The sequence below is a fragment of the Amblyomma americanum genome, chromosome 5 (genome assembly GCF_052857255.1).
Source record: "Amblyomma americanum isolate KBUSLIRL-KWMA chromosome 5, ASM5285725v1, whole genome shotgun sequence".
Lineage (NCBI taxonomy): Eukaryota > Metazoa > Arthropoda > Arachnida > Ixodida > Ixodidae > Amblyomma > Amblyomma americanum.
Window position 1 is genome coordinate 189,393,365 of NC_135501.1, and position 24,475 is coordinate 189,417,839.

Consider the following 24,475-nt stretch of genomic DNA (forward strand, 5'->3'; position numbering starts at 1 on the left):
TTTTTGCTGCGTCCATCGCGCCGCCCTAGCTGGACTCCTACCTAATCGGCTCTCATGGTAGTTAGAGGCAGTGCGGTATACGTGTTCGAGGGGATGCTTGTAGCGCGACAAAAAACACAAGGGACAGAGACGAACGGGACAAGCGCCACTCTCAACTGGTTTTATTCAAAAAAAAAAAAAAAAACGATCGCAACATTTATACATTTCCCCTTCTTCTTCAAGAACATAATCAACCGATCCCACATGCGAGTGACACGCAAATATCACGCTTGAATCAAATCAGTTTATCTAAAAACCTGTACTCGTTAGAAAACATCGTCACCGAAGGGCTGCTGACACATTCCGACCCTTTCTTTTTGATATGGAACGCCTCAATTAGTTCACGCGTCAGCGCATCTTTGCTTCTGCCAATGACCTCTGTTCTGTTTAGAAATGGTGAGCATTTGCATGACTTGCAGTGAACTACCATATTTGTTCCGCTCCCATTTTCGAGGCATTTTTCATGCTCGCGCAGGCGCTTGTTCAGGCATCGTCCGGACTGGCCAATATACACTTTGCCACATGAAAGTGGAATCTGATAGACAATTCCCACCTTGCAATCAACATATCGCTGTTTATGCCTCGTTTCGCAATCCTTTTTTGCTTTTTCCTCATTCACCTTAGGACAAAGGCTTTTGAGCTTGCAGGGCGCTGAAAAAAACCACAGGAATTTTGTATTTATTTGCCACTTTTTTCATGTTGTGGGCCACGCGATGCAAATACGGAATCACCTGTGGCCTTACGTTATTCACCTTTTCTCTTCTAACTTTCTTGTTCTTTTGCAGCAATGTTTCTGCGACCATAACCAACAGGGACAAAGGAAAGCCTGCCGAAAGCAGCCTAGAAACTTGGTCATCAAAACTTTCCTGGACAGCATGAATACAAGACTTGTTGATGGCTTCTTGAATGCACATGGTTGCAACGGCTCTTTTTACTGTCTTGGACTGGGCTGAGTCAAACGGCATTATTTCCTTGAGGGCACGAGGCTTATAGCCCCAGCAAGCATGCACATCATTCACTGAAATCTGTAGATCTAAAAACTTGTGTCCCTTGTGTTTTTTGTCGCGCTACAAGCATCCCCTCGAGCAAAATGAACCAACTCGCCCAGCAAAATGTTTTATTGAACGGTATACGTGTGTGTGCGCGCGCCAGGTCACCCGTAGAGACAAGGTGCAAATGCATGCAGTACAGCTGAACCTAATTTAACGAAGTTGAAGGGGCCCGGCGATTGCTCCGTTATAGCCGTAGCTTCGTTATAGCCCGCGGTTACCGAGATTCCATGGGGAATCGACATTCCTTCGTTATATCCATTATTTCGTTACAAACCGTTCCGTTGTAACGAGGATCGACTGTATTACATATTTTAACGCGGCACTGTTAAGGCTCTCGTTGTGCAGAAAATCCGTCGCAGTCATTGGCTGCGGCGGCGACGTTGTGAGCGAAAAATCGCCTCGGAAGCATCTTAGGTGCGCCACCTAGTTCACGTGACCGTGTGACGTCATCACAACCTGCTCACCGGATTGTGAGAAAACTGACAACATTGGTCACTCGGAAAGAGCAGCCCGGTTCGCAAGCCCCACAGGCGACAGCACCTGACATCGCAGGGCAGTGGCGCATCGCTTAAACCGCTGCGCCACTGTGCCAGAAGGAGCACTCCCAGGGACTTACGAATGCACAGTCGAGAATGACAGGCTGAGGTGGTCGAAATTATTCCGGAGCCCTCCACTACGGCACCTCTTCTTCATTTCTTCTTTCACTCCCTCCTTTATCCCTTCCCTTACGGCGCGGTTCAGGTGTCCAACGATATATGAGACAGATACTGCGCCATCTCCTTTCCCCCAAAAAACCAATTATTATTATTAGAATGACAGACTCCGCATATATGGGCATTAACCGACTACGCTATCGCGTCATACCCTAAAGGCGAAGTTTAAGTGTCCCTTCCGATTTTTAAACTCCACTTCCCGGTGCCGGGTGTAGCTTCAAGCTATTCAATTGTGCGATCGCTGTGTGTCTGTCTTTTCTGGGCTGTCAAACAAGGATAAAAAGAAAGAAAGAATGAAAGAAAGAAAGAAATCAATAGAAGGGAAGGAAGTAAAGAAATCAATAGAAGGGAAGGAAGGAAAGAAAAGAAGAAAAGAAAGAAGCAAGGAATGAGAGGAAGATGGAATGAAAGAAGAGAGAAAGGGGAAACGCCTGGCTAAGCGTCGGCGCGCCGAGTGGATAAGCGGTGCATTAGGACGCCGCGAGGCGCCAAAGGCTCAGCGTGGAGATCGGTAGCGAGCTGCGCGTGCGCTTAGACGGGAGGGGGGGGGGGGGGGGTGACTTGGCTTTACCACGGTCGTGATCGGTCCGCCCTTTCTCCAAAGCGTGCTTGCTCCGCCGGAACGCGTTTATTTTTATTTGTTTTTTTCCTGGTCTTCGTATGCGTTGCGCGCACGTTTCGTGCGCGTTTTCGTGCGTGCACACATGCGTGCCTCTTTGTGCGTGCGTGCGTGTTCCCGCTATACACGCGCTTGCCAAGCTCGCGCGCACGGCCGTTGGCCTCCCGAACAGATCGTGATGGCGCGAGACAATAATCCAGCAGTAATGAAACCACTCGCGTAACAGGTCGTTTCGGTTGCTGCCACGAGAGGCTGCTCGGTCTTGCACGTTGTTCGGAAGCGTGAAGCAGCATGTATTACACGGGAAAGGGGGGGGGGGGGGGGGGGGGGGCTCTGCCCAAAGAGGAAAAAGAACGGGCTTCTGTACCAGCTGCGCTGGCCTATACATGCACATACTGCGCTCGTGGTTTCGGGTAGCAGAGTGGCTCAGGCACTCACGGGAGCCTGTTCATTAGTTATACTGGCGCGTCGTTAATTTCGGGTGCCGCAGTTATGTACACCGAAGACGACCGCAGGCTGAGGGACAAAGTGGTGTGGCAAGCCGGTTGGACACACTAATAACCGCGTGTCTAGTTCTGCAGCGTGGGGTTGCGGGGGGAAGTGATCTGAGCTAGCCGGAGGCGGGGATCGCTGTAGTTGGGAAGTGTTGCAAGCCGCTGGCCGGGCGGTCGGCCGTCACCTTTCCTTTGAACAGCGGTGGGTCTTGTTGGTGTGTACGTGTCTCACAGCCCGGAGGTGTCACGTGGGAAATCCAGTTGGTAGCGGCTTCACGTGTGTCTTTCCTTGTGTACCCGGGCGCCGTACGCCTTTCTCCGTGCACATTTTCTACGCTTCGTTGAGCTTAGCGGGCGCAAAGTAAGGATGGTGGACGGTGGCATTTCGATTTTGCTTTAGTCATTCCGGCGATTTGTGTCAGAGATCTATATATCATCAATAGAAACGCAATAAGAAATCAATATAAAGTAAATAGAACTTTTGTGGCCTTTAGCGATTTGAGTTTGAGATTAATAGACCATCAATACAAATCGCAATAAGAAATCTATACAAAGTAAATGGAACTTTTCTGGGCTTTTAGCGACTCGTGCTAAAGATCAATAGATCCTAAATAGAAAGCGCAATAAGAAACCAATATAAAGTAAACGTAACTTTTGTGGGTTTTTAGCAGCTTGTGTTAGAAATCAATAGATCATCAATAGAAATCGCGTAAGGAGTCTATAAAGGAAATTGAATTTTTGTGAGTTTTTTTTTCTTTGCGGGGTGATATTCCTGTCACGGCACCAAAAAAGGTGCTTACTGACAGCCATGTTAGCTGATGCGAACGCTTTTTGTTTGAAAAGAATGCTACGTATGCGCTTGCCTAGCCTCTGCGGTGAACTCCCAGGTCGAGAAGTCGCGCTGAAACAAGTATTCGTAAAGCATCGAAACACTGAACGATATAGAACATAAAAAAAAATATATTCGTCGTCCGAACGCACAATGCTGATATTTAAAACTAGAGGCTATGCTGCAGCCCTTACAAAAATGGTCCATAGACAATCTATAGACTTCTTAGAGCCTCTGTTGCCTTCCTATAGATATTTCTTTTTGTCTATTCACAATCTGTATACTGTCTATAGACAAAAGTCTAATAAAAATGTATGGCTATAAATCTATAGATTGTCCATAGACTGTCTATAGGATTTGTATTGCCTATAGACTGTTCTCTAGGATTTGTCCATACTGTCTAAAGACGCTTTTGTAAAGGAAGGGACTAATCGAGTAAAAAGTTTACCTATAGACCTCTACGGTGTTGAAGCATTTCGCTGTTCGAACTTTATTACAGCCGTTCATTACAGATTGCAGCTAATAATAATAATAATAATTGGTTTTTTGGGGAAAGGAAATGGCGCAGTATCTGTCTCATATATCGTTGGACACCTGAACCGCGCCGTAAGGGAAGGGATGAGGGAGGAAGTGAAAGAAGAAAGGAAGAAGAGGTGCCGTAGTGGAGGGCTCCGGAATAATTTCGACCACCTGGGGATCTTTAACGTGCACTGACATCGCACAGCACACGGGCGCCTTAGCGTTTTTCCTCCATAAAAACGCAGCCGCCGTGGTCGGGTTCGAACCCGGGAGCTCCGGATCAGTAGTCGAGCGCCCTAACCACTGAGCCACCGCGGCGGGTCATTGCAGCTAGAGAGTGCGCGCTCCGTATACGGCACACAGCTGTACGAGGATCCACCGCATTGATTCTCATACTATACAATAGAGTGACGCGAGCTCTCTATCGCGGGATGCTTGTATTTGCGCTAGTACGGTATACACTCCCGCGCCGCTACAAAAGCTCTTGCGGCGGGACGGGGGCTTCACACATGCAACGTCACGTGTTGGTTCCTTTTTTTCTGCTTTCTTCTTTCTTTCTCCTTTCTTCTTTCCTTCACCACGGCGTGTGCAGGAAAGAAAGAGCGCGTATCCTGGTGCAGTGACGCCAGAACGAAGTCGGAATGTCTGCACGCGCGTTCGTTCCTGCACGCGGAGATGTATTATGCGCGTCATCAGAGCCGCGGCTACCTGCGCACGGTAGCTGGGCGGACCACCGGCCTGGCTGGATTTATTCGCCGGCCTGCGGCAAGTTCGTGCTGGGCTACGCGCGCAGGAAGTTATTTATTCCACGCCTCCTTTTACCTTCCATGCCTCCTCTTGTTTTTGCCACCCCATGTGTATCTTTTTTTTTATTTAGTCAGCTGTACGGGATGCTGGAGACGCTTTCCTGCTGTGCCGTGGATTAATTTAGACCAGTGTGGGACTTCCTGTTTACTACCCGGCAGCTATAGGGCTACGCTGCCTACCGGTGGCTCCTGCATTTGCGTTTTAGCGATCGCTGGAATCAGGTGTATAACTATAGTAACCTTCCAAACGGGTCAAATACATACACTGTAAACATATTTAAGCCTTAAGAATGTAACGCTCTTCCCTCGGGGCTAGCACCCTCTGACGGTGTTCGTGAACACCCTTACGGCGTTAAGGCGTTTATGAATATTGTAAGGGTGTTCATGGGCACCATAATGGCGTTTATGAACAGCTAGAGGGCTATTAGCCATTAGGCACTCTGGGACGTCTTTCTCACACCTTTAATGATGTGAAAAATTTCGAGTGTATAGCCTACAGGGTGCCCACTCTAGTGGAACATGACATCCCTGACAGCTTACGAATTCCTTTCGGCTCGGGGTATCTTGGTTTGGTTTATGGTTTATGGGGGTTTAACGTCTCAAAGCGACTCAGGTTATGAGGGACGCCGTAGTGAAGGGCTCCGGAAATTTCGACCACCTGGGGTTCTTTAACGTGCACTGACAACGCACAGCACGCGGGCCTCTAGAATTTCGCCTCCATCGAAATTCGACCGCCGCGGCCGGGATCGAACCCGCGTCTTTCGGGCCGGCAGCCGAGCGCCATAACCACTCAGCCACCGCGGCGGCTCCTGGGTATCTTGGAGGTGGCGCTTAGTATTTTGGCAGGGTCGCATTCGAGGTAAAAATATTTCTCGAAATGGTCTTGAAGAGCTTTTGTAAGCTCGGGTATGCTTGTAGAAAAATTAGGCTGAAATGTTTTTTTTAATTTTAAGCTTCAACCTTTTACCTTTGGGATGGTTATGCATTTAAAAGAAACTTTTAAAAGTCATTCTCGTGGCATCTTCGTAGGGGCAAAATAAAGTAACTGAGATGAGAGCAAACATGGAAAGCTCCTAATTATAAACTGGCCCTTGTAACGCATTGTATACCGATCCAAATTAAATTGATCTTAAGTACGGATAGAAGCCAGCGACAAGTCAGCAAAGAACACACTGAAAACTAACTTGTTTCTTTTTATACACTGCTATCGGTTCTGGTATACATGGGAAATACAATACTACAGTCAAGATCGAGCCCTAAAGGCGAGTGTGTTCAAAGATAAGCGTACATTGATATTCCGTGTTCATGACACATTGAGCTTAGTATCCTATTAGAAGTTACAAATTAAATGACAATTTCTTATGGGCTCACACAAAAGCCAACCGACATATGTTTCTTTCGTCGTTCACTACTTTATCAGCAGTATGCCCACGTTGGTCAAACATGAAAGCACAAATACAACCTGAGAGATTGTTGCCTTTCTAAGCTGCAGCTTATCAAAAGACAAGAGACGGTGCACGAAATGTACATATACACAGCGCTATCCTCCAAAAACTTTATTGGAAAAAGGCACAATTATTTATGCGTGCTGCATTGCCGCGACATCACACGACATGCGTGCAATCTTAGGAACGAAGGTGATCAACCTCGGTGCAGCGGGAGCATGCAGTTCAATGACTGACTGCGTTCTCGGCTCCCACCCGGCCTTGTCGACGCACACTGCTCACTATAGTTACTGGTTCACTTTGTTTTGTGATAGCGGTGGGGCTTGCTGCCCTCAACCAGTGACAGGTTGTTCCACAGCGTGGTAAGGAATGACGACATGCCGGCCGGCTCCAACCGGGCTTTCTCTGCCCTTACAAAAATTTCTTTACAGTCTATAGACTCTCTATAGACAAACCCTAGAGAACAGTATATATGTAATATACAAATCCTATAGACAGTCTATAGACAATCTATATATTTATGGCCATACACTTTTAGTAAACTTTTAGTAGACTGCTTCATGACTGGAAATGCGAAGAAACCGCGCGTAGGACAGCGCTTGATACCTGTGCCTCTCTACCCTTACAAAAATTCCTTTAGACAGTCTATGAACTGCACATAAATTTCTTTCTATAAACTCTATATGTTCTCTATAGACAAATCCTAGAGAATAGTCGAAATGCAATACAAATCCTATAGCCAGTCTATAGACAACCTAGATTTATGGCCATACACTTTTAGCAGACTTTTTTCTATAGAAACTCTATAGACTATAGACAAAAGAACTATCTTAAGAAGGGGATAAAGTCTATAACAAGTCTATAGACTGACTATAGACCATTTTTGTAAGGGCATGTTCACAAACTTTGTTCTTGCCTCGCCGTTATCTGGCATTGCCAGACATATAATCGGCGCCTTGCTTCGGAGGTTTCGTTGGAAGCGCTTTCTTCCCAAAAACTGGTGGGCATCACGTAATCCGTAGTGCGTGCGCCTCGTTCCATGGCACCATTTTCCTTGTTACGCGAAATAGACGCCCTCGAACTTTCTGTGTCTGGTTTTTAGTTCACTGAACTAAGCCGTTGGTGCGTGATACACAAGTCGAAACTCGTTATAACGAGACGGTTTATAAAGAAATTATGAATATAACGAAGTAATGACGATTCGCCTTTAAAGCTCGGTCAACACGGGCTGTAACGAAGCTATGGCTATAATGAAGTAATATCCGGGTCCTTCGTTATAACCGAGTTCAACTGAGTGCCCTGATGGGGTCTTCTTTCGCTTAATTTGATCTTTTCTTCCCCTCTTGCAGGAAGGCCGGCGGTGACGACGGGACTGGAGCCGCGGTCGTCCAATCACGGTCAGTTAGTTTTCTGCTTGTTACCACTTGATTTATACAGGCGGAAGACATCGATCTCCACCAAGAAGGAAGAGACAGGTCTTCGCCTAAAGAGTTGAGAGGACTGGTGTGGCGCGATCGTAGTGACACGCGGTGCAGAATTTGGCTGCTTTACAACAGCTTGAGCACGCGCCCTATTCTCATTAGCGTAATCATAAGGTATGACAGCTTGTAAGGGACAAGGAAGACTTTGGTTTGAACTGTAAGTGATCGTTGCAAGACTTAAGTGAAGAAATGCGAACTGGCGTCAGACTACGATGACGAAACACAAGAAACAAACGCAGGAGCCTATTGTGTCTTTCGTCTTTGTTGTCTTGTGCCAGTTCTCATTCCTTCAGCTATGTCTCGCAAGTGAAGTTAGGGGCGACATGATGGCTAATCACGAATGTCTTCCATGCATGTGCGAGGGAATGACGGCAAACGCATTACACAAACGGGCACATTTTTGCCGTATTTTTGTTTGGGACCATGGTGATGTTCGCGCGAGTTACGCATATAACGTTACACATTGCAAACTAATTCTCTTTACCTTTATATATGCCTTTAGAATAATTTGTATGCTGTGTACGTTATGCACGCTCTGAATTAACCAAGCGTGGACAGAGCTCCTCCACTGGTGGCACCCGGCCAGCTCTGAGCTGGAGGTGTACCGACGTTCGGCGCCTGGAACGCAGTGACGTTCAAGAAGCAATAGAGGAAACACGTCCGTTTTGCAGCGTGATTGGAGATCACGGCAAAAATGTAAAGAACGCTCTGTGTGGGCCTTTTTACCTCCGAGGTCACAGAGGTGTCTTCGCTTTGGAGGCATTTAACACTGCGCGTCCAGAGAGGTGTACATAGCGAAAAAGCGAGCCTGTAACCTGTTCGTTTTTGAAAAGCCATGACTATGCTATTAATGCATACTGGAAATTTAGCGGTGTGTAGATAATCATCATCATCATTTATTATGCCCATAAAGGTCCCTGGTGGGGCAATTGCATAAGGTGTGTGTGTGTGTGTTTGGGGGGGGGGGGGGGGGGAGTAGCACATGAAACCAACAAGAAAATAGATGACCAAAGCAGAAGCAATATTCAATCAGAAGCACTCAGTTAGGAAGTTACGGTTCAAATGTAGAAGGCGCTGTCATGAAAAGGAAGCTGTCAAAAATTTTGTTTAAGAGGGCACATTAGGCGTTCTCGAATCTAATGGAATCACTTTCAATAACAACTTGTTCCGGAAGCTGATTCCGCTCTGGTATCGCGGTTGGTAAAAAAAGATTTGTCAAAGGCGTTAGTTGCTCTATATGTAAATGCTGAATGCTCGGAGTTGAACAAACGGGGACGATATGCTCATAGACGGTACTATAGAAGACTCACGCATATTGGGCAAGCTGTGGTGTAGTCTATGGAACAGACATATGCGAGAAATACTGCGTCGATAATTGATCATTTTCGAAGCCGCGTTGTATACAAATGCCGGAGGCACAACAGAGACGGTAGGCGCTCTGCCAGAGCGCATGAACGGTTGCCGTACTCGGAGTATCCAGTAATTTTCCTCGGGTCAATGAGCAACTCCTTCTTCCTTCCTTCAACCTTGGAGAACTGAACCAATGTCAAGTGTATTGCATCTCGAAGCTTCTTTGCTGAGAGGATGAAGGCTACGGCATGAGGCGTTAGCCTTATACTATTTCGAATATGTTACCACGGGAAGTTTCGAGGGGGGCCTGGGAGAAACAGAAGACAGGCACCAACGTTGCTCTCCGAGTCATCCCGAGCATTCAAGTCTGGCAATTACCGGTTCTGCAATATTTTACCGGCAGTTTTTTTTTTTTTAGCTGACGCTTATGAAGCTTAAGGGCGCATCGGAAGTGTCCACTGTAGTACGCAACAGTAAATACTAGAGAAAGCTATAGCTTGCCACTTTCAAAAGCAGCGTGCGATTCGTAGAACCACTTTGTTGCCTGAGCGAATCACCTGCCTGAGCTTTCATCCTATTTGTGATTCTTAGCAGGCACCGACTTCGGTTATCAATGGAGGACGTGGCTTTTAGGTGTGATCTGATGACGATACTTAGCAAAATCTTTCTTGTAAAGTTTTTTCACCACTCGCATCGAGCATTTGAGACTGCCATAGAAAACCAATGGGGAACGCTTTCGACGATAGCAAAAACGTTAATAACAAAAAAAATTCAAGCCAGCTGACGGGAGATATTGTGATATATTGGTTGTTATAGTGAAATCTTACTATACATGAAAAAATTGCGCGCATAAACTTTTTCCCGTTCACAAAATGCTTTTGTTCAGAATTGTTGGGTATGTCTTACAGAAATGACACAAAAGAAGTACAACTGTCATCCTGAAAACAGAATCATGACTTGGAGAAAGTCCCGCCGCGGTGGCTCAGTAGTTAGGGCGCTCGACTACTGATCCGGAGTTCCCGGGTTCGAACCCGACCGCGGCGGCTGCGTTTTTATGGAGGAAAAACGCTAAGGCGCCCGTGTGCTGTGCGATGTCAGTGCACGTTAAATATCCCCAGGTGGTCGAAATTATTCCGGAGCCCTCCACTACGGCACCTATTCTTCCTTTCTTCTTTCACTCCCTCCTTTATCCCTTCCCTTACGGCGCGGTTCAGGTGTCCAAAGATATACGAGACAGATACTGCGCCAGTTCCTTTCCCCTAAAACCAATTATTATTATTATTATTATTGGAGAAAGAAGGACTCGACCTACAATTGTACAACTGTATATTTTTTGTGTGAGATCTAGGCATGTTCCTTACGAATATTTGAAAGCTTTCCTTCGACTGGATCGTAAATCATGACTGAGAAGGCGAGGCCGCCAGGAGCAATATCAGCTATGACACTGTCGAGCTCGGCTACTCCTCCGGTCACGTATCTAGTTGCCTTGCCACTTTTGAATAAATTGTTATTCATAACTCGCACGGCTTCTGTACAGAGTGTTCGCGCGTTTGGCAGCAAAGAGTGGCTTATAAAAAAAAATGCCAATATATTTCTGCGTGCCAGTACTTCACAAAACCGTGCTGCGAGGCCCTCCATAGTGGGGAGACAAAGGATATCACTCCAAGACTTATAGTCGCATACACCACTCTTCTCCATTTGTGTTCCTGACACATTCGAGAGCTCAGGAACAATATCTCAAGACTTGGGGATTCTTTTACACGCTTAATCTCAGCGTCTTAGCACTTCGCCTCCATCCAAACGCGGCCTCAGCGGCTGTGGGTATACGGAAACTATGAACCCGTGCTCGACGGCAGAACGCCTTACATAGCCGTCGCATTCCATCGCAGTTGGCTGCCTGTAATCGTTATTGCGTTTTTTTGTGACCGCTATGAAAAAATTGGTTTTTGGTTTTTCTTCTTTCACTCCCTCCTTTATCCCTTCCCTTGCGGCACGGTTCAGGTGTCCAACGATATATGAGACAGATACTGTGCCATTTCCTTTCCCCCAAAACCGATTATTATTATTATTATTTTTGAGGAAAGGAAATGACGCAGTACATGTCTCTCATATTTCGATGGGCACCCGAACCGCGCCGTAAGGGAAGGGATAAAGGAGGGACTGAAAGAAGAAAGGAAGGAAGAGGTGCCGTAGTGGAGGTCTTCGGTAAAATTTCGACCACCCGGGAATCTTTAACGCGCGCTGACATCGCACAGCACACGGGTGCGCTTCGCCTCCAACCTCCGCCGTTTTGGAAAACGGAGCAGAAGAGGTCGTTCGATAAGGCGTTTCATGGGCGGCATCTTTGCACTCGCCTTCTGCGAATCGACGTTCTGCAAAATCGCAGCGAAATCGCAAATACGAGTTCCACTTTTTTAAACCGAAAAAAATAGTGCGTGCCACGCATCGTGGGCGGCGTGTGTCGCGCCGGAGGCGATCGCTCCACTTCGAGGAGGCGGCAAGAAGGAGGAAACCGGCGGTCGACCTTGGTGCGCTACTCGCGTCGCCGCCGCCGACTCCTTCCTTGACCCTGGCATTGGCGCGCACAGCAGTGCGCCGAGGAATCGGAGCCGCTCTCTCGCCTGCGGCTGCTCTCGGCAAGGCCAGGGTCGGCGGCGGAATGGCAGGAGACGCATTGCGCAACGCACGGACGGCTCGCGATTGCATCACGGTATCACGGGCGCGCGTGGCGCTATCGCGGCCTTGCGCCCTGCTGCAACACCCCCCCCCCCCCCCTTACCCTCCACCTCGTCTCTGTGTGGTCGTGTGTGTGTGCGTGCACGCGTGCCGTTGAGGGGTATGTGTGTGTGTGTTCGCGCACGTGTCACAGTGTGCCTGAGCGCGCGCGTGTCTACGTGTATCTGCCTGCGCGCGCGTACGACCAGGCTGTGTGAAATGTGGAGCGCCTCGTTGAGAACACCCGCCGCGGTGGCTCAGTGGTGAGGGCGCTCGACTACTGATCCGGAGTTCCCGGGTTCGAACCCGACCGCGGCGGCTGCGTTTTTATGGAGGCAAAACGCTAAGGCGCCCGTGTGCTGTGCGATGTCAGTGCACGTTAAAGATCCCCAGGTGGTCGAAATTATTCCGGAGCCCTCCAATACGGCACCTCTTCTTCCTTTCTTCTTTCACTCCCTCCTTTATCCCTTCCCTTACGGCGCGGTTCAGGTGTCCAAAGATATATGAGACAGATACTGCGCCATTTCCTTTCCCCAAAAACCAATTATATTATTATTATCGTTGAGAACTCGATGGATTTATTTTTCAGGCGAGTGTTCTTATCAACTAAAAGAACAGTATCCCATGCGCACATGCCAAAGGGAGGCCCATATTCGAGAGGCTTAAAGAATGTGAAGAAAATGAATAATAATTGGTTTTTGGGGAAAGGAAATGGCACAGTATCTGTCTCACATATCGGCCCACACCTGAACCGCGCCGTAAGGGAAGGGATGACAAAGGGACTAAGAGAATAAAGGAAGAAAGAGGTGCCGTAGTGGAGGGCTCCGGGATAATTTCGACCACCTGGGGATCTTTAACGTGCACTGACAGCGCACAGCACACGGGCGCCTTAGCGCTTTTCCTCCATAAAAACGCAGCCGCCGCGGTCGGGTTCGAGCCCGGAAACTCCGGATCAGTAGTCGAGCGCCCTAACCACTGAGCCACCGCGGCGGGTGTGAAGAAAATGCGGCCACTAAAAATATAAAAGGCTAGGCTTTCCTTCTGTATCGGCCGTTGCGGAGAGTACATATACGTATAGTTAGCGAACGCGCCATCCCCATTTTCCAGTGGTCTACATATGGCGCTTGGCTTCATCCGTCTTTCAGGCGTGTTCGGCCGTGGATGGACAAATCGATAGCTTTGTGCTGTGTGCAAGTTAGTGTGAATGCCGTCTATGGAGCGCAGAATAGCGCTTGATGTGCCCCGCTGCTGCTGATTGGTAAAGTAAAACCGAATGATTTCACTGATGGCTTTTGATTGGATTGATGGCCACCAGATACGTGTTAACGGAATGCTTTGTATTTATGTCGGTCATCTGCGGTTCCCTAATGTTCACTCCCAATATAGCACAGGGGCTTTCGTCCATCTGGACTCCATCGAAACGCGGCCGCCTCGACTGTACTGGAGACTACTTAATGGTACGGGCAAGGATACTTTATTTTTCGTTCTTTTTATCGTCCCACAATAATTTTTGTACTGGAGACGGCGACTTCGTGCTATAGCCTTAGTCATCAATACTGTAGCCTGAGCTAGCACGAGGTCGCCGGCTTCAGTACAGTCGAGACAGCCGCGTTTCGACGGTGTCCAGATGGACGAAAGCCCCTGTGTTATATTGCGAGTGAACATTAGGGAACCGCACAAGGTACCTTCGCCGATACATCAATGTTGCGGCAATGGGCCTGCTCTCTAGGCCTTACCCTATCTACAGACATGAGTCACCGCTCTGTTCATATCCATGTGCTACTTGGTTTCTGATGGAAGGGTTCGGTAATTTTTTGCAACGCAAGTACCGTGCTCAGTACATTTCAGTGAAGACACAGTGGTCGCACTGAGTCCTTGAGAAAAAGGTATACAAGCCAGAGACTTATACAATACAATATACAAGCCAGAGAGTATGGGTAGTTTAGCGTCGTCATCCTCTATATCTACTGAGGATGAGGCGAACTATCTTCCTCACTCATCTAGAGCTCACGAACTCCAGCTGTCCACTACGTGACCGAGTAGCAGAACCAGTGGCCTGTATATTTTTGGAAAGGGCTGTACGTGTCACGTAATACATGCTGGCGGACCAGCACCGTGTACAAATCTGTGGAGAGGCACTATTACGGGCGGTAGGATCAATACCATCAGCTAAAGACACAACGCGAAAAACCTCTGTACTGTCTGCGCCACGCATTCAAATTTGAGTCTGCGTAATTTGTTGCGTCCACTGCGTCCTTCAGATATATATGTGTTCCCTGTTTCCGTCTGCGTGCATAAGAGACAGCAACAATAACGAAAGGCGACAAGGACAAAAACGGAAGAAAGAGGCGAAACGTGACGAGCCTCTTTTCGAGAGCGCCTCAATATGGCGTATACGTGCAAGCTTGCAAACTTCGCCACGCAGGTTTCAAATTCTTTCCGCTTCATCTTTTGTTGTTGCACCGCTCCTCCTTCGTGCTACACCTTATATCGGAGTGATTTGAAATCGAAGCGTCCCAACAGCGACTCCCTAGAACTCGAAGCTCCCCATGTAACTTGTATAACTCACGAAGAAGACGTGCATGTGGTCTTCCTCGATCAGATTGCTGGCCCTGCGTAGATTTTACTGCGTGTTCTCAATGTCGTCTTGTATGCAAAACCGTCAGGCAAGAGCAGCAATATCACTCCAAGTGTATGCCAGCTGGTCACGCAGCCTTCTACTTCGGAAGGTGTTCCGACTTGTGCACGGCCGTAGGCGGCGACGAGGGATCGCAATTCACCTTGGCCGAATGCAGAAACACGTTGCCGCCTGTACCGAATGGCGCGGGCATCGAAAAGGAACCCGCACTATACCACTATACCCTTCCTTTACCCCGTTTCCTTGCGGCGAATATACGTACCTCGGTGCAATACTGCCAATATTCTTCGCCCCTTCCTCCCTCCCTTTCTCAATTCTCCTCCTCTCCCTTTCTCCTCCAAGTGTAGGAAGACTCGCGAACAGACACCTCCGACTCCGTGCTTGCGAATCACGTCCGCGCTAGCCGATGCATTAGCGCGATGATTCCGAGGCGCGGCGCGCGCTTGGGCGCGATTGCTTTGTCGCTTCTTCGGCACTCTCGCTTATTTCCTGAGGCGAGCTGACTGCGCGTGCGCGCGTTGCGCCGCTCGAATTATGTCTCTCCCTCTCTCCTTTCCTTTTCCTTCTCAGGCAGCGTTTACCGTATATCCCGATCCCTTACTTACTTCCTTCTATGCACTTTCCTTAAGTTTCTTTTTTCTTCGGCCGCCTCCAAGTGCGTCGCTCTCGCGAGCGATCCCGTTTTCGAATCCCACGTTTCCCCTCTTTCCCTCTCCCTCTCTCGATCCAACGTTTTCCCTCCTCCACTGACAGTGCGCCGATCCGAGTATTCGCTTTTCGGTTTGAGCATCCGCGTGTACGTGCTGTTGTGTGCGTGCGTGCGTGCGCTCTGGATGCCTTCATGACCGGCTTGGCGCACTCCGGATATAATCCGGTTCAATTCCCGACCACCTTTTTCTCCCTCTTCCCCCGGCCGCTTCACCCTTCTGTCTCCCTAAACTAACCCGCGCGAAAAAGACGGGGGCGCGCGCACTTATGTACGCGAGCAACCCGACTCTGATGCATTCTCGCGGCAGAGAGGAGATAGTGTGCGCGCGTTTATTATTCAAACGCGCCGACGGTCACGTGCGCACTTGCCGCCGCCGCCGTGATCGCGCTGGTTCTGATTTGCATGATGGCTTTCCTTCAGACCCCCCTTCCCTCCCCCCTCCCTCACCATCCATGTTGAGCGCCCTTACTTGTGTGCAGTTTGCGCAAGTGTCCCTGTTCTCCTGCCTTTTTCACTGCTGTTCCTTTTTATTTTTGTTTAGACTGGGAATGTCCATTTTTCCTAACAGTTAAGGCTTTCCCTTCGCCCTATTCTTACAATTCCGTGCAGTGTAGAAGAGGCTACATCTATAACGGATTCAATTGCAGGTGTATGTTTGTTAAAAAAAAAAAACTCGTGTGCACGTAAATATGTGCCTGCTAATTGGGTTCGTGCATGCAGATTTGGTGTTTCATTAGGACTCCGACTTTATGAACCCGAAGCTGTGACACTTTCTTTAGCGAGAAAACCGAGATCTTTTTTTTTCTTTATTTTCAATCGCTAGTATACTTCTAACAAAGGAACTGTGTTGAAGGATACAACGTACGACGAGCTCACGGCTTTTAGATGCACCACTGGGTATCCATGACACGGGCATCAGCTGCCGACGAAAGCAACTTCTTGTAAATCGCCGTACAATCCTATAGAGTAACTCATAAGGCTTACAACTATAACTACAGAACCAAGGTCTTCGGTAAGCTACGATCACTCCAACGCTTCACTAATCGGACGCGGGCGCACCTTGGTGGTGGCGTTGGAAAGCTGGGCATTTCATTGCCAAATTACTACTACTACTGTGCACCACGATCTTCTTCGAGTCATTTCAGTCCATCCATTCTCACAGGAGCATCAAATACGTCCGGGCTGTCGTGTTCCACGTCGTCCTTGAAAAATAGGCCGGTTATAAAAATAATAAAAAAGAGTGTAAGTTGTCGCAAGCAAAAACGTCGTGCTGTACGAGTGGTAGGGGTCGGTAGGAACCAGTGGAAGCGTCCAGCAGTACCATGAATACGTTTACGCTTATAAAATGGTCTGTAGACAGTGTATAGACTGCATATCAACTCTATGGCATTTCTGCAGATATTTATTTTTCTCTATTCATAGTCTATAGACTGTCTATAGACAAAAGTCTACTAAAAGGGTTTGGCCATAAATCTATAGATTGTCTATAAACTGTCGGTAGGATTTTTATTGCATATAGACTGTTCTCTGTGATTTGTCTATATATAGACAGTCTTTAGACTTTATAGACAGAAGTCTATGGACAGTCTATGGGCTGTCTATAAGGGCAATGCTCTAGAACGTTGCGAAAGAACTGTGGAAGAGTGGTCCACATTTATTAATGTAGCCCCATGATGCAAGCTGGAGAAAACGGCGGCCAGCTGACGGACGCGTCAGCTCTGCCAGGCAGCCATGGATGTTCTCTGGAAGCGCTCCCACCTCATCGTCGTCTTCTACACGCTGGCACGTGAGGTGGCACTACAGAACCTCTGTTTTGTCTGTCGGCGATATCTTTCACAGTTGAGCACATAGAGCCAGCGCAAACACAACATGAGCAAGAAGACGGATTACAGTGTCAACAAATTTCTTTCCGCCGTCACATTAACATTTGGCTCTGTACTGTGTCCATCGTCGCTGCATGAGGGCTTGTTTGTGTTACGTCTTACTACTTTTGTAATGAGGGCAAGAATTGTCTTCGAAACCTGCCCGGAACTCGTACAAGCATTCGTCAACGCCTGCTGTCTGCCTCGCTTTCGTGAAGACCATATTCCGTCACCGAGACTCATGCCTCCGCACATCTTCCACTCGGTCCAGCTTCTGAATAAGCTGCACCCAACTATCCAGCATCACGGCCGGCTCAGACGTGATGCTCCCCGGTCACCGCCACAGAATCGTCTTCAGCCAGCTGGAGTGAAGAGGGAAACGGGAATTGCTGGAAGTGGGGGACGCTGGTAGGCAATGAAGGGCGAGCGTGCCGCTGGCACGTGCGCACTCCAAAGTTGCACGTGCCGAGCACGCGTTATGGTCGTTGCTGCAGGTTCGCGCAGCCGCCCGAGGCAGTTTTGATTCGTCCCGACCGCCGCCGGTGTCGTTATATAGCTGCGACCCGCTGTTTCCTTAGCTCGGCACACGCGATCCGGCTTCCCACCCATGCGTGGACGGCAATCCGCGGACCAGCGAAACGAGGGGGGAGGGATTAGGGATGAACCGCTCGCGTGTGGCTCTGTGTCGCTGGGGGCAGAGAGAGAGCTTCCAGTTGGCTTAGAGTGGATTACTATCCTGGCGTCGCAGAGCCAAGTGATTTTTCCGAGATTATGGGCGAACCGCGTTGAAGTCTCTTGGCTCTCGACTTCGTTCATTGTTTTCGTAATTAGACACGCAAATGGACTCAAAATTTGTGCCAGGAGAGCGCCACTTCTTTGTGCTATCTCACGATAACGTGTACGCGTATAATGTGCGAACAGGAAGCACAACGCTAACCAGGAAGTATGCACTGAGTAGGATTATCAGAATTATATCTGTCTCGTATCCAGCGTCCACGGGATGCTGCTGTTGTTAGGCAGGAAAGACACTGAACTCTGTATCGCTTCCGTCGGACCTTTTCTCGAATCGCTTTGCTCTTTGTGAACTCTTATTGGTTTACTCGTTTGACGTGTGCCAATACGCGAAGTAGTTCTTATACTGCCTCCCATATCCTCACACACGCGCGAGAATGCCCACTTCCAAGTACACGTGGGTCATGTGGCCTGCTGTGGCATATTCCTAACAGTGGCAAGTTTTATATGACGACGTATTACGACGGATGTTTCGTTTACCGTAGGAAAAAAATTCATGACTTGCTCTCTTTGTTAAAGGAGCACTGCGGCAAAAAACTGCATCCGATTTTTTTCTCTCAGTAAAAATCTGTTCTATACGGCTCTTTCGGGTTGTGCCGACGTCTGTCTGACAGCAAAAGACGCATTAATTGCCGAGGAAATTGCGTTTAAGAACTTCCCCACCACTCGATTGAAACTCGTGACGTGTATAATGAAAATGACTCCGTGATTAACGCTTTGAAGTGAATGGTGGTAGAACCTAAACTCTGGGATTCGTGTACAAAATTGCGTCGACGCCCGCAATTTACTCGGGAAATCAGCCGATGGTGGCGACAGCAGTTCTGCGATCTTTGGTCTTTCCTGTCTTATAAAAACTCAGTTTTCAGTTTAAGTAACGTCTTGGTCGTTATAACGCGGTAATCTAGTGATTCAGGCCAACTCCAGTTTTGTCCCTTTAAGCGTTGGGACATCTTAACCCAGCAGTGTGCAACGTCACAGCAACGTCGTGAAGGCCACCGGTCAGTACGTTATATATAGGGCAAAACTTGTGCATTCCCTCCGCGAGACCCAGTGACTTCGCAGTATAACGTCAATAAGGGGGTCTTAGGAGCTTGCAGAATGATAATAGCAGGCTATTGGTTGGTTTTGGGAGAAGATGAATGGGTGCTCACACTGTAGAATCTAAACACGAATGCACCTATATGAGAGTGAAAAGGTAGTAAGCTGTCCTATAGCGCACTCCCTTTTATGAAATGGAGTGCGCTAGAGAACAGCTTACTCCCTTTTTACTCCTTTCTATTTAGTGTGTAACTACATGCATGCCTCACTGAACGATGGGCAAACAATTTCACGGCCGTGTAAAGCAGGAAGAGGTAAATGACAGGGTGGTATAGAGGACATAAACGAAATAAAAGCCAGGGAAATAAATTCACCCAGATTTAGCCACCCTGAAATGAAGCGTACTCCGCTTGTCAACGAAACCTAAATCACCTTGGATGCCCTTTGAAAGACCGTGCAGTAGATTTTTTTCAGAGGTGCTACTGCGCTGCTCGCAGTACTTACTGCGTTATGTAAGAGCAGTGTGGTTCACCGTGCTGTCTTCATGCACCACCATAGGAGTGAACTGAAAGCACTTTCGCAATTTTGGCCAGTCGCTTCGTGTCTGATAATTGGGTAGAATTATATCCCAGTTTCGTTAAGCCGATGTGTGCTACGTTTCTACAGGAGGTCAGGAGTGTCGCGAATGAGGAAATCTTCGAGCCATAATCTCTTGTTATCGGGGAAATCGATCTCGTTGGTGCATCGGGAGATTTAAAAAAAAAAGAGAATATGGTCTGCAGCTATAATACTATCGAGTTCTCTACAGATGCCGTTTTATACATTAACGTGTGTTCTGCAGAATGCATTTCGGGCCTTGTTTTTGCAGCTGCGACTTGCCTCTGGTTTGGGGAAAAAGAAAACGAATAAATCTGCGGACCATAAATGATAACAAACGCGATCGAGGGCCTCCAGATTGTGATGCGGTTTCAGTGTCCCAATATTTCCCTCCGCAGATGCTACGTTAGGTTCTAGAGGCCACGTCTCCTTTCTGAAGCGGGAAGCTTCACTACGCTTGGTAAAGTAGTCGTCGCGTAGGCTGGAGAATGACCTTGAATGACCTTCAGTCCAACCACGTTAGCCGTGTGTGACCATATGCGGTACAGTTATGGTGTCGAACCCTTGACCCCTGACCTTGACCCATGACGTTCAGTTGACCTTTGACATTGGGCGACCTTTGACCTTAAGAACATCCGATGGGGTGATGTGAAGCCACGTGATGACATTCGAAGGGGGTGTCGTTAGACCATGTGATACCACGTCATAGCCACGTGGTCGTGTGGCTGTATGTAGGCCGTACGGCTGTCGCGAACGTGTAGCGGAGCTGCCATGGACGAGCCTCAGACGCTTAGCAAGAGTGCTTGCTTTTCGCTGAATTCCAGGGTTAGCCAAGTTAAGCCACTGCCATTTTTTTTTTTTACTGTCGCTTACACGTATTGCTTTCTATAGATATCAACATTCTCAACCCTAACATCTCGGTACACCTTCCCTCGTCTCCCGTCTTCTCTTCCTCCCCCTCCGCCCGAGTTTCGGCGAAGATTCAAACTCATTGCTCGACACAGAGAAACGACCCGTATACATCAACAATTTCACCTCTGTGATGGGATTAAGTCCTTTCCCGCGCGGGCGCGCTCGCCCTGGGGAGGTCATGTATAAAGTATTGAACAGGCGAGGCTTTCGTTCCTCCTTTCATGTGTTCCTAGTTCTTTTTCTTTTGAGTCCCATACCCGCGCGGTCTCGGCGATTTCGGGCCCGAGTTTTATAGTCCCGTGAATAATGCAGTGACGCGCTGATCTGCTCGCGGCCAACTCTCTCTATAGAGACTATGGCTGTAGAGCGTGTGTTCTGGCCCCCTGTTGGAGAGTTCGCGAGGGCCTCCCCATCTCCGCCCTCTTTCTCTCTCTCTCTCTCTCTCTCTCTCTCCCTCTTTCCACCCCGGCCTGCACCTCGTTTTCCCCAAAGTGGACCATAAATACGGCCTCAGTGCTGCACCGACGCTGCAACAACTACCAAAGAGGAAAAGAATCGGCCAACCCGGAGGATGATGACGCAGCAAAAAGAAAGGAATCCAAAGCGCAAAACCGCACGCGGTGGATCTCATAGCAATCGACGCATCGCCGGATAGGGCCCCTGAGCATGCTTGCTATGTAACGTCCGCGTGAGTGCCTTCCTCGCCAGATGGCGGTATCATCGTGTAGTGGGCGCAAGGTGTGTGGGGAGGAATCGCGAATAGCACCGGCAACAACAAGGGCATCGACAACAGGTAGAAAAAAACTCTTCCTGCGTATACTGCGAGGGAAATGGAATGCGTGAGAGAGTAAGTATTGCCTGCCATTTGGGGCAGGAGGCCTTGCAAATGTGTATAGGTGTGGCTTGGCTTAGGAAGGCTTCGGCCGGCGATCGCAAAACAACAATGGCAAAGGAAAAACAAATAATGAGGACACTCTTAGCACGGGCCCAGCCGTAAGCTGCACAATGCAACGCGGCATAAAACAAGGAGGGAGTGGTCAGGGAATCGAAGTTCCATATGCGGATGTAGCGCCAGGAAGGGCTTCAGGCGGCTTTCCGGGATAGAAGCGATAAAAGCTTGCTAGGCATTCACGAAAACAACGTAAGAAGAGAGGGGAAAACCGTGCAAAGTAAAGCGCGCAAAACGGATAAGGTGTGGCGAGGTGTGTTTAACGGAAGGGTTGCGGCGGTGATGGCGAGGTGGTGCGCGCAGCGGTTGTAAAAACCTGGATCTCTCCCCGGCATGCCTGCGTATATAACGGGAGCCGTGTGCGTGGGGGTCTTCTCCCCGGGAGACGTGGCGTGTGTGTGCGTAGCGCTCATTGACTGGGGCCCGTGCACCGGCGCTGATGGCCACTGTGTTCACACGTCACGCGGACGGCGTGCGATGCGAGCTGAGCGCACGCGAAGTAGCTAGACCACGCGGGTAGGGCTGGAAGCAACTGCGTCGGTGCATGCAGTTGCGTGCAGCGTGTATTTAACTGTTGACGCTACGGAGTAACAAAGCGGTGGCAGCTACTCAGATCCTGCGATCATAAAGACATATGTGATCTGTGTCATTGAGCTCACTTAGAGCACAGTTAAGCATGTAAATAACAATGTTGCGTAAAACGTGGTCTTCGGTGCTAAGAGTTTTGTCATAAATCCGTGAAAAAAAATTGCGTTTCAATATGTTTCAAGAAAGCTTTTCTTTATATCCGGAATTTCGTTATAATCGATTTATTTGTTGCAAGGAAAAACAATACATCTTTAACTGCCGTAAGCGCACCTCAGTTTCTTGGTTCTGTAAAAGTTAGTAGCTTAATGCTGTCAGCAGGATTAAGGTCAAAAGCTTGTACACAGCAGGATTAAGGTCAAAAGCTTGTAACTGCTACTGGCGCACTCGACAGGATTAGTGCTGGCACGACGCATTATTCGCGCGACTAACTGCAGAGAAAACTCTTTCGTCATTTTTAAAATGTGGTTATTGGGAGATTTATAAAGCGTCATTGCTGTTTCTGGGATTGAGTAGAAGCAGAACACGTTGTTGTCAAACGTCAACGCGAGACATTTCTGCCTTTATCTGGCAACAAAGAAACGGTACGGACTCGTCGAAATGTCCCGAGGCCCAATTTTCAGGGAACCTGCTGTTCTCCTATAACAGTGTCTACTGAATGAAAAACTGCTTTATTGCACGTGTCTCTTAAGCAGTCGCGTATTAACGCTGTTAGGAATGCATGCGCATAATAAAAAGTAAAAAGATAGTCATGCGCTCGGGATTAATGTACAATCGCCTCGCACTTTTGGCGGAATTTCGTGCAACTATACGATATATTTCACACCTGCATGAACTGCTTTGCTCTATTAGTGCATACTGGGATTAATTACTTTGTAATTCTTTGTTATAAACAGTGTCATTATATACGAGCAAGATAACTAAATCAATATCAAATGTCTCAGCTTTCCACATTTCATAAAGCACATTTCTTCAGTGAAAGTGCTGCAATCAAACAGAATACTGTCTCACTCTGATTTTTTTCCACAACCGTTGTTTAATAAGTGTTGTAAGTTTAGCTTTCCAACAGATAGCTTGCGCGTTATGCGTCTTTACAACTGCCCATACTTTCTGAACGGCACATTCATCTTTCTCCCCTAATACGGCTTATTTTCTGCTTCCAACCTTCAGTTTACCGCGCCCCGCACTCGTATACTGAATGCCTAACTGTGGGGCTCTTCCATTCGAACGGAAGCCGTGTCTCTCGTGCGATTCTTTGTGGCTTCCGTGGTGCTGCACGCAATTTCAGCAATGGCTGGAAGCGTGGTACTCACCCTCTGTGCTAACCTAGTTCTCTCTAGGGGTAGTGGCTGGGCAGATATGCACAGCCATCTAAAAAGACGGAGCAGGGGGGGGGGGGGGGGGGGGGGGGCAGTGGCGCGCTGTGTGTGCCTGTTGCACGTTAAGTCCAGCAGCACGCTAGTCGTATTTAAGTACTCGGCCTGTTCTTGGCGTAGGCGGTGGTAGGACAAGCGGCCTGCGCTCCTCTGGAACAACTTTCCTCCGCCTTATCTCCCGCGCAAGCCCACGAAAACACAGCTAAACAAGTGCAGACTTTCTTCTGGGGAAGTGAGAAAGTTTATTATGCATGCAATCTTCTTCTTTATTTTTTCCTTCAGCCATGTTGCATACGCTCGTAATCGCCGGCCATGGCTTATTCAGACCCGTTTTGATGTCCAAGAGAATCTCAGATGCAATCCTCCAATTGCGATATCGGCGTTAATGGTATCCGGTATATAATTACCTTCCATCCACAGCTCGTCAGGGCGTTCATCTGTTGCAAGAAGTATGAAAGAACTTGCATGTAAAAAAAAGATAACTTGTTTCCACGCTGCAACAATAATTTCTTCCTTGTAGACTTTGTCCTTGACATAGGTATATGCCAATTTGAATCAAATTTTCAGCAATCAAGATTTAGGTTGAAACTAACTCCACCTTTTAGAGCAAGCGTGAATGACCATCTTTCATTACGTTAATTTAATACCGAGATCACATCAGTGGCCATGCACACTTAAGTTTCCCGCGTGAAGAGGAAAGCTGATGGAAGTCAGGGCAGCCTGAACACTTCAGTGTGACGCCATGCCCGCTGTGCCCAGCTGGATCCGTCAAGATGACGCACGCACAGTTTTTTAAACCACCTACCCATTTGTATGTGTATGTGGGGCTCCATCGCGTTGCTAAGCCTCCGGGGCCCAGCTTCCACTTCGTTACTACTGTCTCATAGGCTGAGGTGCTAAAAAAATTAGCAAGGACACCTGATTTCAGTGCATGCTGGCATTAGCAGCTTTAGAT

At 48.3% G+C, this 24,475-nt stretch overlaps 1 long non-coding RNA gene across 1 annotated transcript in view; it reads left to right on the top strand.

The window, feature by feature from the left end:
• The window catches only part of LOC144134480 (uncharacterized), a 151,460-nt gene extending 142,871 nt beyond the window's left edge, over positions 1-8,589 (top strand). The window contains exons 5-6 of the long non-coding RNA XR_013315140.1: positions 7,866-7,913; positions 8,547-8,589. This is a non-coding gene — a long non-coding RNA (uncharacterized LOC144134480). The remainder of the gene's footprint in view (positions 1-7,865; positions 7,914-8,546) is intronic.
• Positions 8,590-24,475: the final 15,886 nt, after the last annotated feature.